The 16,801-nt window shown below is 37.3% G+C and overlaps 1 protein-coding gene across 3 annotated transcripts in view; it reads right to left on the bottom strand.

Moving 5' to 3' along the window:
* The window catches only part of G2E3 (G2/M-phase specific E3 ubiquitin protein ligase), a 68,459-nt gene extending 52,071 nt beyond the window's left edge, over window positions 1-16,388 (bottom strand). For 2 of the 3 annotated variants that reach the window (XM_047075560.1, XM_047075562.1), the window contains exon 1: window positions 16,286-16,388. The gene's annotated coding sequence lies outside the window, so the exon portion shown is untranslated. Of the gene's footprint in view, window positions 1-16,016 lie in introns of all 3 variants that reach the window. The other variant, XM_047075561.1, reaches the window with a different exon arrangement.
* Window positions 16,389-16,801: the final 413 nt, after the last annotated feature.

The following is a 16,801-nucleotide window of genomic DNA, read 5'->3' as shown; positions in this document are numbered from 1 at the left end:
TTCTCCAGCCTCAATTAAGTCTTCATATGACTGAAGACTAGCTAACAATCTGAGAGCAATGTCACAGGAAACCCTAAGTTAGAACCACAGAAACTGTCAGATAAGGTTTGCTGTCCTAAGTCACCATGTTTTGGGGTGATTTATTGTATAGTAATAGGTAATTAATAGAATAAAGTAAGCCAAATTCCCTCTTAATTCCAGGCAGATAGCTATTCTAAAAGTTTTTTGGTAAGATTTTTAGGATTTTCAAAATAGAAGATCGTGTCATCTTGCAAATAGGCAATTTTACTTTTTCCTTTCCAATTTGGATGTCTTTTATTTCTTTCCCTTGCCTAACTGCTTGGGCTAGGAATTCCAGCTATGTTACATAGGAATGGTGATAATGGGCACCTTTGTTTTATTCCTGATCCCAGAGGAAAAGCTCTCAACTTTTCACCACAGAGTATGGTGTTAGCTGTGGGCTTGTTATGTTTGAGCTTTTATGTTGAGGTATGTTCCTTCTGTACCCAATTTGTTGGGAATTTTTATCGTAAAAGGATGCTGAATTTTCTTAAATGCTTTTTCTACATCTATACATCTATTAGTATGACCATTTGATGTTTACTTCTCATTCTATTAATTTGATGTGTCACACTGATTGATTTTCATAGAACCATCTTTGTATCTGGGAATGTATTCCACTTGATCGTGATATATAATCATTTTTTTAAATTAATGTACAGTTGACATACAGTATTGCATTAGTTTCACATGTACAGCATAGTGATTCAACATTCACATTACAAAATGCTCATCACAATAAGTCTAGTTAGCATCTCTCACCATACAAAGTTGTTACAATATTAAGTATATTCCCTATGCTGTACTTCTCATCCCTTGACTTATTTATTTGACAGTTCTAAGTTTGTATCTCAATCCTCTTCACCTATTTTGCCCATTCCCTCCCACACCCCTTCTGCACTAGCTACCATCAGCTTGTTCTTTGTATTTATGAGTCTGTTTCTGGTTTTTTAGTTTTATTTATTTGTTTTGTTTTTTGGAATTCTACACACAAGTGAAATCATATGGTATTTGTCTTTCTCAGTCTAACTTAGTTCACTTAGCATGATACCCTCTATATCCATCCATGTTGTCACAAATAGCAAGATTTCATTATTTTTTATGGTTAAGCATTCCAATGTGTATATAAACACACAATATCTTCTCTACCTATTGATCTGCAGAGAGAAAGTTAGGTTGTTTTCACATCTTTTAAATAATGCAATAAACAGAGATGCAGATATCTTTTTGAATCACGTATTTTCATTTTTTTCGGATAAGTATCCGGATGTGGAATTACTAAATCATGTGGTATTATGATCCTTTTAATGTGCTACTGACTTTGGTTTGATAGTATCTTTCGGAGAATTTTTTCATCTACACTCATCAGGAATATTGACCTGTAGTTCTTTTCTTGTAGTGTCCTGATCTGGCTTTGGTGTCAGGGTAATGTTGGCCTTATAAAACAAGCTTGGGAGTTGAACACATACTTGAGAAGAAATACAAGGCCAACAAACACATCAAAGAAGAAAAGCTGGAAAAAAACACAAAAATGTGGAGATTAAGCAACACATCTTAAACAAGCAAAAGACAGGAAATCACAAGGGAATTAGAAAAGCTATAAACGAAAACAAAATACGCTAAAACCTAAAGCATATAGCAAAAAGTAATCAGTGAAAAATTTACAACTATAAATACAGACATTAAAAATTTAAAGACCTTAAAATAGTATCATAACTTTATACCTGAAGGGCCTAAAAAAGAACAGCAAACTGAAATGGAAGATAAAAGGAAGTAATTCAAAAAGATTAAATATAAAAAATAGAAAAACAGAATAAAATTACAAGTTGCTTCTTCATAACAAACCTTTAGTCAGACTTACCAAGGTGTGGGGGGAAAGACTCAAATTACTAAAATCAGAAACAAAAAGGAGACATGCCACAGATCTTACAGAAATAAAAAGGATTATGTGAACTGTATGCCAACCATTTAGATAATTAACTAGGTTAAACAAATTATATAATCTTACAAATCAGACTCAAGCACAAATAGAAAATTTCACAGACCTATATCAAGAGACTGAAATCAGTAACTAAGACTCTTCCAACAAAGTCCAAGCCTATAACTTCACTGGTGAATTCTATCAAATATTTAAAGAAAATCTGGCAAAGTTTCTCAAAACCATCCAAAAAAAAAAAAAAAAAAAGAGGGAACACTCTCTAATTCAATCTATGAAGCCAGGATTACCTTGATACCAATGCTAAACACATTACTACTCAACAAAAAGCTAGAACACTGAATCCTTGTTAAGAGAAGTATATACCACGACAAAGTGGGATTTATCCCCGTAATGCAAGGGTAGTTCAACATAGGGAAAATTAATGTAATACACCACATTAACAAAATAAGAGAAAAAGGTCACATGATCATCAAAGGTCACATGATCATCTTGACTGATGTAGGAAAAGCATTTAACAAAACTCATTCATTTTGCATGATAAAAACTCTCATCAATCTAGGAATAGAAAACTTCCTCAGCATGAAAAGGCATCTGTGGAAAACCTACAGCCAATATCATATTCAATGGTGAAAGACTGAAAGCTTTTCACAAAGGATCTGGAGCAGAACGATGCCACTCTCACCACTTCTATTCAAAACTGTACTGGACATTCCAACCAGAATAATTTGGTAAGAAAAGAAATAAAAGGCATCCACATTAAAGCAAGAGGTAGCTCTATTTGCAGAAGACATAATCTTACATGCAGATATCACAATGAATTCACAAAAAAAACGTTATCTAATAAATTCTGCAATGTTGCAGGATGCAAATGAACATGTAAAAATCAGTTGTATTTCGGGGCGCCTGGGTGGCGCAGTCGGTTAAGCGTCCGACTTCAGCCAGGTCACGATCTCGCGGTCCGTGAGTTCGAGCCCCGCGTCAGGCTGATGGCTCAGAGCCTGGAACCTGTTTCCGATTCTGTGTCTCCCTCTCTCTCTGCCCCTCCCCCATTCATGCTCTGTCTCTCTCTGTCCCAAAAATGAATAAACGTTGAAAAAAAAAATTTAAAAAAAAAAATCAGTTGTATTTCTATACAATAGCAAAGAACAATTCATAAAGGAAATAAGAAATGAATTCCCTTTATAATAGCATCAAAAAGAACCAACTACTCAGAAATAAATGTAACCAATGAGTGCAAGCTCTATGCACTAGAAGTCACTAAGCATTGCTAAAAGAAATTAAAGAGTCCAAATAGAGGACAAGACACTGTGTTCATGTTTGTAAGATTTAATATTGTTAACATGGCAATGCTCTCCAAAGCAATCTATTTACAGTTTTGATGCGACCCCTATTAAAATCCGATATTCTTGTTTGTAGAAATGGAAAACCTGATCCTAATCATATGAATTGCAAGGGACCCTGAATAGTCAAAACCAAAAAAGAAAAGGTGAAGGATTCATACTTTCCAATTTGGAAACTTACCACAAAGCTGTAGTAATTGAAACAGGGTAATACTGGCATAAGGATAAACATATAGATTAAATCGAAGAGTCCAGAAATAAAGTCACACATCTATGATCAATTAATTTTTAACAAGTGTGCCATGACTATTCAATAGGGAAAGAACAATCTGTTCAACAAATAATTCTGGGACAACTTGGTAGCCACATGCAAAGCAATGAAGTTGGCTCCCTAACTTGCACTATATACAAAAATTAATTCAGGGGTGCCTGGGTGGCTCAGTCAATTAAGCATCCAACCTCAGCTCGGGTCATGGTCTCACGGCTCCTGAGTTTGAGCCCTGCGTAGGGCTCTGTGCTGATGGCTCAGAGCCTGGAGCCTGCTTCGGATTCTGTGTCTCCCTTTGTCTCTGCCCCTTCTCTGCTCATTCTCTGTGTGTGTCTCTCTCTCAAAAAGAAATAAACATTAAAAAAAAAACCAAAAAAACAAAACTCAAAGTGGATAAAAGACTTAATACGAAAGAGCAAAAACTATAAAAATCTTAAAGGATAATTCATGACCTTGGATTTGGCAATGGTTTCTTACACAGGGCACCAAAACCACAAGCCAATAAAAAAAAAAGAAAAAGAAACAAAACAACAAAAATTAATTTGGACTACACAATTAAGAGAAAAAGACAATCTTCAAAATGGGGGAAAATATTTGGAAATCATATACCTGATAAAGAGCAAGTATCCACAATATATAAGAAACTCTTAGAACTCAACAACAAAAGCAACAAAATTTAAAAACAGGCCAAGCAGTCTGAATGGACATTTCTCCAAAGAAAATATTTAAATGGTCAACAAGCACATGAACAGAAGCTCATCATTAGTTATTAGAATATTCAAATTAAAACAACAATGAGATACCACTTAATGTCCACTCAAATGATTACAATTAAAAAAACAAGAATACAGAGAAATTGGAAACTTCATATGGGGCTAATGGGAATGCAAACTGGAACAGCTACTGTGGAAAGAAGTTTGGCAGTTGCTCGACAAATCACATGTAGAACTACCATATCACCCAGCAATTACACTAAGGACTTATCCAAAAGAATTGATAACATTTTCAAACAAAAACTTGTACTGGTTCGTGTACTTGAATATGTTCATAACAGTACTATTCACAATAGCTAAAAAATAGAAATGACTCATTTGTTCATTAAAATGATATTATACAAAATGTGGTCCATCCATAGTATAGAATATTATTTAGCTCTAAAAAAGAAAGAAGCATTGATATATGCTACAACCTGGATGAACCTTAGAACCAAGCTAAGTGAAAGAGGCTAGACACAAAAGGTCACATAATATATAATCCCATTTATATGAAATATCCAGAATAGGTAAATCCATAGAGACAGAAAGCAAATTTGTTGTTTCCATGAACTGGGGGAATAAAATATACAGAATTACTGCCTAATGGCTATCAGTTTCCCCTTAGGGGTGATAAAAATGTTTTGAAACTAGATGGAGGTAATGGTGATGGTTGTACAACACTGTGAATGTACTAAATGTCAATGAATGGTTAAAACGGCTAATTTTATAAAACTGAATTTTACTTCAATTAAAAGCTAAATGTGCAACCTATCATTTGCTGCATTATACACAAATATCCACAGTGGCTAAAAAATTTTCTTAGTTTTATAGTCAAAACCTGTAACCTAATTGTCCACCAACAGACAATGGATGAGATAAATTGTGGTACATTCATATAATGAAGTACATTTATTAAAACGAAACTGCATACCACCTCACACCAGTCAGAATGACTAAAATCAACAACTCAGGCAACAACAGATGTTGGCGAGAATGCGAAGAAAGAAGAAACTTTTTGCACTGCTGGTGGGAATGCAAACTGGTGCAACCACTCTGGAAAACAGCATGGAGGTTCCTCAAAAGTTAAAAATAGAACTACCCTATGATCCAGCAACTGCCTGCTGGGTATTTATCCAAGGGATACAGATGTGCTGTTTTCAAGGGGCACACACACCCCAATGTTTATAGCAGCGCTACTGACAATAGCCAAAGTATGGAAAGAGCCCAAATGTCCATTGACAGATGAATGGATAAAGAAGATGTAGTATATATATACATAATGGAGTATTACTTAGCAATCAGAAAGAATGAAATCTTGCCATTCGCAACAATGTGGGTGGGACTAGAGGGTATTATGCTAAGTGAAATTAGAGAAAGACAAGTATCATATGACCTCACTCACATGTGGAATTTAAGATACAAAACAGATGAACATAGGGAAGGGGAGCAAAAATAATATAAAAACAGAGAGGGGGGCAAAACATAAGAGACTCTTAAATACAGAGAATGAACAGATTGTTGGAAGGGTTGGGGGGAGATGGGCTAAATGGGCAAGGGGCATTAAGGAAGACACTTGTTGAGATGAGCACTGGGTGTTATGCGCTGGAGATGAATCCCTGGAATCTACTCTTGAAATCATTATTGCACTATATACTAACTTGGATGTAAATTAAATAATAATGATAAACAAAGAAATAAAATGGGTGAATTTTATTCTATACAAATTCTATTACCAGAAAGATATATAGTTAATACCTTCATTAAAAAATATATTTGCTTGAATTAAAAAGAAAAGCAGCATGTAAGCAGCTTGTAAGCCCCCACCCCATCCTAACAAGAGCTGAAAAAACTGAAAAATCAACATTTTTTGGATCAGTAAGAGGGAGGGACACCAGACAAAACCACTGCCCTCAAGAATGGAGACATGTGGGGACAGGGAGTCACAGCTTAGTTCAGCAGAGATTTACCAGCTAAACCACTGCGGGATCAGTGCTGGGGTAAGAAAATCTGAACTGTAGCTAACTAATGGCTAGCGGCTCAATGTGCACAATTTTCAGAGTTAAAAACTTCGGGGGGGGGGACAATTATGGGGACTTCTCACAATATTGTTGAGATTTACCACCAGGAACTCAACCAAGATATCGACCAGGATCCCACAGTAAATATAAGAGAAAAATCTTGTCATTCTGGCAGGAAGAGGGGAAGAGGTACCATTTTGAAATATGCCAAAGCATTCAGTTCTTCTTAATTAAGGCCTGCCCTCAGGCGAAACTAGTTAACCAGAGCCTAACCTGCTAGGATATTATCAGAGCATAACTGACTCGGGGGAAGGGAAATACCTGACTCCAGCCTACTCTAGCCATCCTGTCCAATATAAGGGAGAAGCTGAGAAATATGTGGGAGAAGCTGAGAAATACTTCTAAGCTTACAGACCAGGGACGTAAGCTCGTGAAACAACTAAGACCTAATCATAGGACTACTGAACACTTCCCCTTCACCCACACCTCACCACCACATTACTAATGGCCTATTTATAGCAACTACTTTTACCCAGTACATCTTGTATGAGTATCGAGAAAAAATTACAAATCATTGTGGCAAAGGCACAATCTGAAAAGACAGAGCAAGCATCTGAACCAGACATGGCAGGAATGTTGTAATTATCAGATTTGGAATTTGAAACAACTATGATTAATATGTGAAGGGTTCTAATAGATAAAGTACACAGTATACAAGAACAGATGGCAATGTAAGAAGGGAGGTGGAAATCCTAACAACCAAAAGAAATGCTAGGGATCAAAAACATTTTAACAGAAATAAAGTATTCCTTTGATTGATTTTCCTCCTGGCTGAGGAAAGAATCTCTGAGTTTGAAGATACCTCAACAGAAACTTTGAAAACTGAACAAAGAGAATAAACACTGGGAAAAAAAAAAAAAATCCAAGGACTGTGGTACAAATACAGAAGGTATAACATACACATTCTGGGAATATCAAATGAGAGGAAGGAATAGAAGAACTATTTAAAATGATTTAATGACAGGGGTGTCTGGTTCAGAGTATGACACTCTTGATCTTGGGGTCATGGGTGCAAATCCCACAATGAACATAAAGCTTATTTAATTTAAAAAAATGTTTTAAAAATTTAATGACAAATCACACTGTCAAACATAAAACCATAGATCCACTAAGTTCAGGGAACACCAAGCAGAATAAATGCCAAAATACCTATACCTAGGTATATCAAACTACAGAAAATCAAAGCTAAAGAAAAAACCCTGAAAAGGGGAGTGGGGGGAGAGGGTCGGGGAACAACTCACCTATAGAAGAACAAAGGAAGGAATCGCATTTCATGTCTCCTCAGAAACCATGTAGGCAAGAAGAGACAGCAGTGAAATACTTAAAGTGATAAGGAAAAAGAAATTCCAATCTAGAATTCTGTATACTGCAAAATTATCCTTCAAACCTGTTCAAAAGTGAACAAGTAAAGATCTTCTCAAACACAACCTGAGAGAATTTCTTGTCAGTAGATCTGCCTTACAAGAAATGTTAAAACAAGTTCTTAGAAGAAAATATCCAGAAATTCGGATCTACATAAAGAAGACCATTAAATAATAAAAACTTTTATTTTTCTTATTCTTAATGATCTAACAGACAACAGTATGTTCAAAATGACAATAGCAACAACATATACAATTACTGTATGAGTTATAAATATATACTGCAACCTCTAGGGCAACCACTAAAAAAAGTTAAAAAGGAGGGGCACCTGGATGGCTCATTCAGTTAAGCATCTGACTCTCGATTTTGGCTCAGGTCATGATCTCACGGCTGGTCATCAGATTCTGCTGACAGGACAGAGCCTGCTTGGGATTCTCTCTCTCCCTCTCTCTCTCTCTCCCTCCCTGACTGGTGAGAGTGCATGCATGCTCTCACTCTATCTCAAAATAAATGAACATTAAAAAAAAAAAAAAAACCACAATAACCTTTAAAAAAAAAGTTAAAAAGGAAATATAGCTGATATCCTAAGTGAGGAGAAAAAAATAAAAATCATACAAAATGCTCAATTAAAACCACAAAAGGCAGAAAAAGAATGGAGACAAAACAGGAAAAAAGAACAAGGGCCACAAATAGAAAACAATAACAAATATGGTAGACGTTAATCATGTTGACATGATGACATTATATCAATAATCATGTTGAATGTCAGTGGTCTAACTATACCAATTTAAAAGACTGAATGTTACTATACTAAAATTTAAATTAAAAAAAAAAAAAAAGATTTGTCATGGTGGATTGAAAAATAAGACCCAACAATGTTTTCTACAAAAAAAAATCCACTTTAAATATAAATTAAACATAAATGGATGAAGAAAAACATACCATGCTAATACTAATTAGAAGAAAGCAGGAGTAGCTATATTAATTTTACACAGAGTGGACTTTAAGGAAATTATAAGGGATAAGTACAGCATTAAATAATGATAAAGGGGTCAACTTTCTAAGAAGACGTAACAATACTTACCACGTACACACCTAACAGTGTCAAACTATGTGAGGCAAACTATGAGAGGCAAAAACTAATACACCTGCAAAGACAAACAGGTGAAACTTGAAAACCTCTCTATTAGAAATGGACAGATCCAGTAGGCAGAAAATCAGTAAGGAACTTGACTTGATAATTGAACTCAACATCATCATCAAACAACTAGATATAATGAAATACTTTATCCAAGAACCGCAGAAAGCAGATTGTTCTCAAGTTTACATAGAATAGTCACCAAGACCATATACATATACTAGGGCATAAAACAGTCCTTAACAAACTTAAAATCAAAATGATACAAGGTCTGTTCTCAGGCCACAATGGAATTAAACTAGAAATCACTAACAAAAAGATAGTGGGAAATCCCAAAATATGTGGAGATTACACAACACATTTTTAAAATTTTTTTAATGTTTATTTATTAATTTTTAAAATTTTTTTTTAATGTTTATTTATTTTTGAGACAGAGAGAGACAGAGCATGAATGGGGGAGGGTCAGAGAGAGAGAGAGACACAGAATCCGAAACAGGCTCCAGGCTCTGAGTGGTCAGCACAGAGCCCGACGCGGGGCTCGAACTCACGGACTGCGAGATCATGACCTGAGCCGAAGTCGGCCGCTTAACCGACTGAGCCACCCAGGCGCCCCTAATTTTATTTATTTTTGACAGAGAGAGAGAGACAGAGCACGAGCAGGGGAGGAGCAGAGAGAGAAGGAGACACAGAATCCAAAGCAGGCTCCAGGCTCTGAGCTGTCAGCAAAGAGCCTGACGCGGCTGCAACCCACAGACTGTGAGATCATGACCTGAGCTGAATTCGGAGGCTCAGCGGACTGTACCACCCAGGCACCCCTACACAACATTTTTAAATTACCTAAGGGTCAAAGAAGAAATCTCATGAGAAAATACAAAATATTATGAACTAAATGAAAATGAAAACATAATTCATCAAAATTTGACAGGTACTGTGAAAGCAGGCTTAGAGGGAAATTTGTAGCACTAAATGAATATATTAGAAAAGATCTGGGGCGCCTGGGTGGCTCAGTCGTTTGGGCATCCGACTTCAGCTCAGGTCATGATCTCACGGTCTCTGAGTTCAGGCCCCAAGTCAGGCTTTGTGCTGACAGCTCAGAGCCTGGAGCCTGCTTCGGAATTCTGTCTCCCTCTCTCTCTGCCCCTCCCATGCTCATGCTCTGTCTCTCTCTCTCTCTCAAAAATAAATAAACTTAAAAAAAAAAATTTTTTTTTTTTTAAGAAAAGATCTAAAATCAATCATAAGTTTCTGCCCTAGGAAACTATAAAAACAGTAAATTAAATCCAAATTAAACAAGAAAAAAAGTAGTAAGAATTGGAGAAATCAAAATTGAAAATAAGAAATCAATAGAGAAAAATCAATAAAACCAAAGCTGGTTCTTTGGAAAGATCAATAAAGTCAGTAAGCTTCCAGCCAGGACAAAAAAAAAAAAAAAAGAGAAAGGACACAAATTACTAATATCAGAAATTAAAGAAGAGATACCATTACAAATTCTGTGGACATTAAAAATATAACAAAGGAATACCATGAACTCATGTCCACAAATTTGATAATCTACATGAAAAGGGCCAATTCCTTCAAAGACACATTTTGCCAAAATTCACACAAGGAGAAATAAACTCGACTGCATCAGAAAAGCTGACTCAGTAATTAATAACCATCCAAAACAGAAAGCACCAAGCCCAGATGGGTTTCCTGGTGAATCCTACCATACATTTAAGGAAGAAACTATACCAATTCTCTACAACTTCCTTCAGAAGATTAAAGCAGAAGGAATGCTTCCTAGCTTACTGTGATCATTACCTTCATCATACCAACACCAAGGACGTGACCAGAGAACTACAGACCAGTATCTCTCACAGATACCAAAATCTTCAACCAAATATTAGCAAATCAAATCTGTTTGTTTGTTTATGTATTTATTTTAGAGAAAGATGGAGAGAGTGCAACCCGGGGAGAGGGCCAGAGGGAAGGAGAGAATCTTAAGCAGGTTCCATGCTCAGCAACGGAGCCTGATGCTAGGCTCCCATAACTCTGGGATCATGGCCTGAGCCAAATGAAGAATTGGTTGCTCAATTGACTGAGCCACTCAGGGGCCCCAAATCTAACAATGTATTTAACAAATTATATACCACAACTAAGTAGGATCTACCTCAGTTATGAAAGGATGCTCCCTGATATTTACCCAAAAGAGGTCAAAACTTGTGTCCACACCAAAATGTTCATATGTATGTTTACAGCATCTTTATTTACCATTGCCAAACCTTGGAAGCAACTAAGATGTCCTTCAGTAAGTGAATGGATAGGTATATTGTGGATCATCCAGACAATGGAATATTATTCAGTGATAAAAAGAAATGAACTATCTATCAAGCCATGAAAAGACATGGAGAAAACTTAAATGCATATTACAAAGTGAAAGAAACCAATCTGAAAAGGCTACATACTGTATGATTCTAATTATATGATATTCTGGAAAAGGCAGAACTCTGAAGACAGTAAAAAGATCAGTGGTTGGGAAAACGCAGAGGAGCATATCTTTAGAACAGTGAAAATACTCTATATGATACCATAATGATGGATACTTGTCATTATACATTTGCCCAAATCCAAACAATGCACAAAATCAAGAATGAACTGTAACTTCAACTATGAATTTTGAGTGCTTATCATGTGTCAGTGTAGTTCAACAATTTTCACAAATGTACCATTGTAGTGGGATATGTAGATAATGGGAAAGGCTATGCATGGGGTGGGAGAGAAGGGATACACAGGAAATCAATATTATCTTTCCCTCAGTTTTACTATGAACCTACAGCTGCTCTAAAAAAATACAGTCTTAACAAAAAAAGGAAAAGGAATAAAGTTATACGTTTATACTGACTTTTACAACTAGTCTCTGGAAGACAGGTTCCTCTCCCCCACTGTTCATTGGTTCCATATGCAACATTTTTCATAGTCACGATTCCACTGTGATCTCAGCAATATAAAGACCTTTTTGGCTTGGCTCTAATAGTTTTTGCCATCCCAACTCCAAAATTCAAGAAGAGGGGCGCCTGGGTGGCGCAGTCGGTTAAGCGTCCGACTTCAGCCAGGTCACGATCTCGCGGTCCATGAGTTCGAGCCCCGCGTCGGGCTCTGGGCTGATGGCTCAGAGCCTGGAGCCTGTTTCCGATTCTGTGTCTCCCTCTCTCTCTGCCCCTCCCCCGTTCATGCTCTGTCTCTCTCTGTCCCAAAAATAAATAATAAAACGTTGAAAAAAAAAATTTTTTTAAAAAAAACAAAATTCAAGAAGAAATATGAATGGTCTAGCCTGCATCGGATATTCAGCTCTGATTCAAATACATGGTACTACTTTGGCTGGAGAAGGTGTTGTAGAATGGGAGTCTAATAACCTTCTTACACCAAACCCTACCCAATGGTCTTTAGAATAACGTCCTTATATTATGGGGCAGTTTTTAAAAGAAAAGGTAATGGGCAAAGAGGTCAAATAACAGCTATTCACACTCAAAAGGAAAGGCAAATTTTGCTGTTTTTTAACTCCCCAATATTTTCTTAATTTAGAATTGAATTAATGTAGAAATGAATATTCATGTATGTACAAGTGGTACTACATCTCTATTATAATTATCTAATTACACTTAACATATATTATTCTTATACTAATAAAAAAATTCCACCCGGAGGAAGTTAAATGCAAAAAGTTTTTTTTTAAGTAACTAAATCTTTTGATGCCTGGGGGAAAATAATAAAATGACTAGAAGGATTAAGTGAGAAAATATATACAAAGCATGTGGAGTTCCATGAATGTTAGCAAATACTGCTTTTAATTTTTTCCCACTTGAAATGTCTTCTGAGCCTACAATTTCTATACTTACTTTTCCATACTTGTGAAATATACAAACCATATGGTATCACTAAAATCTCTACTAAACTACCCAGAATTACATACTATCACCTCAGAAAACATTTAAAAACTTCTTCAGCAATGACGTGACACAATGTATTAAATTGTTAAAATAATAAGCACTCATTGAACATAACACAGTTTCAGAGTACAAGGACACTCACTGTTCCGAACCAAGAAACTGCAGATATAAAGACAAAGAGGGTAAGATCTCTCAGTCTAGTGCTATGTTTACAACTAAATTGCACTGAGGAAGAAGCACTCTGCCTGGGGAAGTCCACCAAATTATTTGAAACCCATTGGGTAAAATCTTAGAGGAACATAAAGTTCATGTTAAGTACACATAAAAACAATAAAGAACAGATCTGGGCAATGGTAGTAGTATGACTAGAACATCACAGGTTGGAAAAGAGTGGTAGAATATTACGAAGTTGATGCTTGTAAACAGAGATTGGAACCAGACTGACAAGGGCTTTGGAAAGAGGAAAGAAAGAAAGAAAGAAAGAAAGGAAAGAAAGGAAAGAAAGAAAGAAAGAAAGAAAGAAAGAAAGAAAGAAAGAAAAAGAAAGAAAGCAAGAAAGAAAGAAAAAAGAAAGAAAGAAAGAAAGAGCTGAGAATTATATTTGGTAGACAAAGCATAATCAGAGATTTTTAAGAAGCAATATTTGGAAGGATAGACTGCAGAGAAAGGCAGGAAGCATTATTTATAATAATAATAATAATAATAATAATAATAATAATAATGGAGCACCTGGATGGCTCAGTCGGTTAAGTGTCCGACTTCGGCTCAGGTCAGGATCTCATGATCTCATGGTCCTTGGGTTTGAACACTACACCGGGATCTGTGCTGACAGCTCAGAAACTGGAGTCTGCTTCAGATTCTATGTCAGCCTCTCTTCCTCTGCCCCTCCCCTGCTCACACTCTGTCTCTCTCTCTCTCTCTCTCTCAAAAATAAATAAAACATTAAAAAATTTAAAGTAATAATAATGATAATATTTTTAAAGAGGCATAATCTAATCAAATCTAGATTCTGAACCTGGTCAAATATTTTGGTAGTTGTGTGAGAACTGAACTCCTCTCAGCCTCTAGTTTTATCTGAAAATAGTACATACTGTGGGGTTCCATCGTGTAATGGTTAGCACTCTGGACTCTGAAAATAGTACATACTGCAGTGTTATCTGTGAAGATTGAGATAATGTGTGTAATGTGGTCTGTACATGCTTAGTAATTCAAGAGGAGATACATATATCATTTACTATGTGCCACACACTATTCTAAGATTTTTGTATGTGTTGAGTCATTTGACTCTCACAATAATCCTACAAGGAAGGTATTGTTATTATCCCCATTATACAGTTCAGGGATTTGAAGCACAGAGAGGTAATACAGCTTGTTTGGGTCATACAACTACAAAATGGTACAGATGGAATTCAAACTGAGGCAATCTGACTCCAGTTCCATGCCCTTAACCAGTATAATGCCTCGCTAGAAGAGATCAAGTCAGTACTCTTAAAACCCTTGTCAAATGTTCTAACCTTCCAATTAAATTTACAGATTCCTCAACACCATCCTCCAGACTTACTGGATCACCAATCTATGAGATTTGAAGTGTCGGAATCAGAATGTAAGCCCTTCAAGGTAATGTGTACACAATAAAATTTGAAATTCACAATGGTTTAGGCAGAGAGAGCAAAAACTCAGTAAAAAAAAAAAAAAAAAAAAAAGTCCAGGTAAGGACAAGTAACAGATTAAAATGTAGAGATGGGGCACCTGGGTGGCTCAGTCAGTTAAGCCTCTGACTCCAGCTCAAGTCAAGATCTCACAATTCAGGGTTTGAGCCTTGCAAGTCGCGCTCTGTGCTGACAGCTCCGAGCCTGGAGCTACTTCCAATTCTGTGTCTCCCCCTCTCTGTCTCTCCCCTCTTTGTTTTTTTTTTTTTTTCTTTTTTTTTTTTTTTAATTTTTTTTTTCCAACGTTTATTTATTTTTGGGACAGAGAGAGACAGAGCATGAACGGGGGAGGGGCAGAGAGAGAGGGAGACACAGAATCGGAAACAGGCTCCAGGCTCTGAGCCATCAGACCAGAGCCTGACGCGGGGCTCGAACTCACGGACCGCGAGATCGTGACCTGGCTGAAGTCGGACGCTTAACCGACTGCGCCACCCAGGCGCCCCTGTCTGCAATTCTTAAAAGTAAAGCTCAAGTCTTTGCTGAAGTCTCACCCAAATGTTTAAATGTCAACAATCGTAACTACTCAACATTTGAATCTATTTTACCTGGTTAACAGTGAAACAAAAGTTCACTAGTAGGATGGGAAAGTAGGATTAGCCAGTAATAGATGAAAGAATACTTTAAAAAAGATATTTATACATTTTTATGGTATGATACCATAAAAGAAACACAAAATATCACTTTTATGTTTAAAAGAAACACAAAATATCAGTTCCTATAAAGCAACACAAAATTAGTGTGACAGTCTTCAATAACATAACATTTCTCTATATTTAAACTCATTTATATTTTAGACGTAGGGTACACATTCAAACTATTCCAGAAGGCATGGCTTTGCTATGGGGTTAAATAGTTTGATATCTGAGGTAGTTCATCACTAATAATAAAACAGCAAAAACAAAACAAAACCAAACAAAGAAAGCCCAATGCTGGAAACATTAGTAGAGCGTTTCCATTATGACTCCACAATAACCCAGTTGGCCAATGAATGAAGGAGGTGAAAAGGTAGTTCTGGGGAGCTAACTAAACCTTAACACTATTGTTAGCAAACTAAGACCTTTGTAAATTATCACTGTTACCGTCGTCAGTTTAAATCAGCAAGAGTCTCGAATTTTTGCGGTTCACGAAAAATGTCACTCGTGAAAGAAAAATATCCGGGTTTTAAATACAAAGGATACTCAGATTTCAGTTTAAATCCCCACCGGGCATTTCAAAGGCTGTCACTTCCCTGCAGTCCAAAGTCATAAAGACTACTCCGAATATCCCTCTTAGGAGAAACGCAGAGCCACGTAGAGCATCTCATTCTAAACCTGCCCCTAACCTTCCATCTTTAATAAAGGAAGATTCTTTTACCTGTGGTAACGCTTTCGCAATTAGATTTAACTACTGTTACAGCTTCAGCATTCGAGTCCAATTGGCGTAAATACTAAACTGTATTTACCAGAAAGTCAGAGATTGAACAAGGCTTAATCTCAGGGACGGGGGGGGCCTCCGAATCCTCAATACTTAGAGTTGGCTTGTGAGCGCTGGCCCGCGAGACGCTTCCCGGCACCTCGACTTCCCAGTCTCCACGCCCGGCCCTACCACCCGACACTCCCCAAGGCCCTCCGATTTCCGCTACACTGTCCCGCCTCTCGACCCCTGTCCCATCCGACGGTCCGAATTCTCTCCCTGGAATACTCAGTTTCTTCCCTTTCCCCATTCACTCACCAAGGCACGCTGAGCAGAAGTTCCAGAGCGGTCGTATCAGTTTTCCCTTCTTTCGCAGAGCCGCAAAGCTGACCTCGAGCAGCCCCATCCAACGGCCCACAGGATTCAAATTCGTCCACTTCCGCCTGCAAGCCGGAAATAGAGTTAAGCTCCACCCCCACAAGGGGCGGGGCCCACGGCAACGTGGGACGTTGCGGGGAGGGACGAGGAGACCCCGGCTCTTTTCTGGTGGCATGTTGGGTCTGGTGTGCTACCTTCGCTTCAGAGTCTTTTGTCTGACTCCTTACATATGTTCACAGAAAAGTCCGGACGCAGCGTTGGTGTTCCTGCCCGGTGATTCTTGCGGGGATGCTCTTGTTTCTAAAATGGACAGAGACGCGTCCTTCAAGGACTGGAGAGAATAAAAGCACTAATGGAGCCCTGACGTTTTTACCCCTCCCATCGCCCTCCCGTAAGCAACAGCTGCAGCCCAGAGGAAAAAACAAACCCTACACAAACCTGCTTTCCCTGGCCCTC

The sequence above is a fragment of the Lynx rufus genome, unplaced genomic scaffold, assembly GCF_022079265.1.
Source record: "Lynx rufus isolate CCGP_SWC_20201006 ecotype Redwood Valley unplaced genomic scaffold, mLynRuf1.p SCAF_13, whole genome shotgun sequence".
Taxonomy (NCBI): Eukaryota; Metazoa; Chordata; class Mammalia; order Carnivora; family Felidae; genus Lynx; species Lynx rufus.
Note: the sequence above shows the minus strand (reverse complement) of the source record. Positions and strands in the feature narration are given on the sequence as shown.